The following is a 2961-nucleotide window of genomic DNA, read 5'->3' on the forward strand; positions in this document are numbered from 1 at the left end:
ACTATTAGTGTAACTAATACATGGGTAGCTAGGGACATGCACCTTTATCCCCAGCAACCTTTCACTTAAAGGAGAATGTGTCCCTAGTGAGGAGAGAACGAGAAAAAAGTGATGTATTAAAAAGATACATAAGTACAACAAGACTAAAGCATGCCGGAATCTTTCTTGGTCATTGTCCTTAAACTTCATCACCTATCATTCACCCAATGACCTTAGAAGTAGTGTCATCCACCTACCTATTCCGCCTAACATCTGACCTAACTAGCCACTACGTCCCACCGCAGTGCCATGAGACTGGCACTTGGCTAGGAGGGGGGTAATGTTACCGTGTTTCCCGCAGCACAGAGGAGCGAAAAATGGAAAAAAAAGGAAATAGCAAAAAAGGCACAGGATAAAAGTAGAAAAAAGCGCCTTGACAGGTAACCAATCCCTGAAAAATTTAAATGTTCATGCACGATCCTCAGAAAGCCTCGGTGTCGCCCCAAGACAACAAAAGAGTAAAAGGGCGCACCATTAAAATGTGGGAGCACCCCTGAATCTTTAAAAGAGTGCCAGGCTTGCTCCTGTGCAAAGTGTACGCATTAGTTGGGAATATGATAAATTAGAATGGTGGGAAATGGGAAAAAGGGCCTAGGCTACGGCCGGCCATATGAAAGAGGGAAAAGGGGATGACCGCCCAAAAAGGATTTAGGGCTTTGTATATAAAGTTGAAAAGTGAATGAGAAGCTCATTCTTTGGTGTGTGGCAAAAAGAGTCTTCTTCTTACTCTCTTCTTCTCTCATTCTTGCTTGTGTGTGCTCTTGAGAGAGGGAGTGTGAGAGTGTGAGGGAGTGAGTGTGTGTGGGAGTGAGGGATCAAGCGGGTGAAGCTCTTCACCATCTCCTCTTCTCTTCTTCTCTTCTCTTCTCTTGCGCGCGTGACTATGGAGGATGCAGCTTGGAGATGGAGGAGGCTTGAGGATGCTTGAGCTAGCATCAAGAATCGTGGAGCTACCAGAGTGCAAGAGAGAGGAGGGTACTCGATCGAGCATCAAGGTAAGCTCACTACACTCGTAGGAGTGATGGCGCATCGGCTAGGTGAGAGATAGCCACCATTAGATCTCGCTTGGAACGCTTGAAACAATAAGCGGTCCGTGGGTCTTGGCGGTTGAGCGTGAGCTCCCACAACTCACAAATGGGCCTTTTAGCCCCCCCTCTCTCCTCCTTAAAACAAGAAAAATAGGAGAGAAGAATAGTAAAATAATCCTCTTCTCTCTCCACTTTTGCAATCTCGTTTTGCCTTTTTTATGTTATCTACAAAGATATACTCAGATTTCTTCTCTCTCCTAATTCAAAAAGTCTTTTTCAACCAAATTTTATATTAAAAAAGGAGTTAGTTATGGGAGTGTGGTGCTTCGTTTTCAATGCAAAATGATCAGTAGATACGAGGTAATTGATTTTTTAATCCAGAACAAGGAAAATGAAATTTTGGAAGTTCCTTTTAAGATATTTTAGGGATTTTTTATATTCTAGCTTTTGGTAAAAAAACAAACCAACTGGTCAAATTTCGTGTTTTTTGGAGATGTTTTTGGAGGTAAAATAGAAATATCTAAAACACAAAAAATCTTGGACATCCTTACCCTCTGAGCTATTTTCCCCCATATCTATACTCTCTCATGGCTCTATTGTGACATCTTCTTTGTGTTTATGCAACCTTCATTAACAGAGTGAATTACTTACACCCTCCTTTCCCTTGGCACATTTGTGTGCCTTTCTGTGCATTTCCACTCTACCTCCAGTGACAACGAAGTAGGCTCTCCATTTCTATTAATAGTAAAATGAATACAAGAAAGAAGGGGCTGCATATTGAGGTAGAGATTGAATATGCCCCATTATTCAAAAGAACCCAGCGTACCAGTGTCAACCCTTAGGTTTTGCAAAGTTATAGGCAAATGGGATTGAAACATGTGGATTTGTGGGTTGATGGGGGAATATATCCAATTGACCCCTTAAACAATAGACCTCGAACTTTCTCAAGAATCACAAATTTGCTGAAGTATGTGTGTGAGGGTGAAAATGGGTTACTCGGTTATACTAGGCGGCTCAATGATCATGCGTTCAAAGTATTTACAACTTGCCAAGCAACCATAAAAAATTGCCATGATGTGATCGCTGCACATCAACTTCATATACAACAGCTTCATAGGACAAGTGGTACAGCCGAATGACACTATAATTCAACAAAACAATCAAATTATTTCAATGCAAGATACTATCCATGACATTGGTATCTCATATGAGGAGGAAAAGGCACAATCGGACGACTTGAGAAAGATCAATAGCAAGCTAATATAGGAGCGCAAACGAAAGAAGAAGCCAATCAATGAGTTAATTGTGAATAGCCGCTAGTGGAAGCGACGTATCAAAGCATGTAAGGTAGCTTAGAAAGAGAACCTAGGTGAGGGTGAGGTTAGATCGTGTATTAGTAGATTGCTGATGGCAAGTACATTGGAAAATGCTTTGAGCAATCCTAAGTTTAAGGCTGTGAAGGAAAAGGTGATTGAGTGCACATTAAAAGATATGTCAAATGAGTTCTCAGCTGTGGATACACAATCTATTTGTGACAGGGCCGGTATTAGCACAAGGACTTACTCAAAGATATTCAAAGGTGTGAAGGTTGGGTTTGGTCATGTGCTAAAGAGAAATAGAATCGTATCTCTTCCTCAACCTTCAAAGTTAATAGAGGCCCGATGACAACTTAATACAAAGGTTTTGGAGCTGATAGGAGATCCCATGCATGCTCAGCACCATGTGTGGCGGCTCGCTGTATTTGAAGTTCCTAAGGAAACATTTGAGGTGTTGTAGCTGTTCTTTATGCACACAAGCATTCCAAGCATCATCGATCGTTAGGAACATGGTGAGATGCTCTCAGTTGAAGGGTATGGTCAATACTTGGTTGAATGGCATCTTGCAGGAGACTTGA

Source organism: Lygodium microphyllum, chromosome 29 (genome assembly GCF_053477565.2).
Source record: "Lygodium microphyllum isolate KBCC chromosome 29, Lygodium_microphyllum_v1.1.10, whole genome shotgun sequence".
Taxonomy (NCBI): Eukaryota; Viridiplantae; Streptophyta; class Polypodiopsida; order Schizaeales; family Lygodiaceae; genus Lygodium; species Lygodium microphyllum.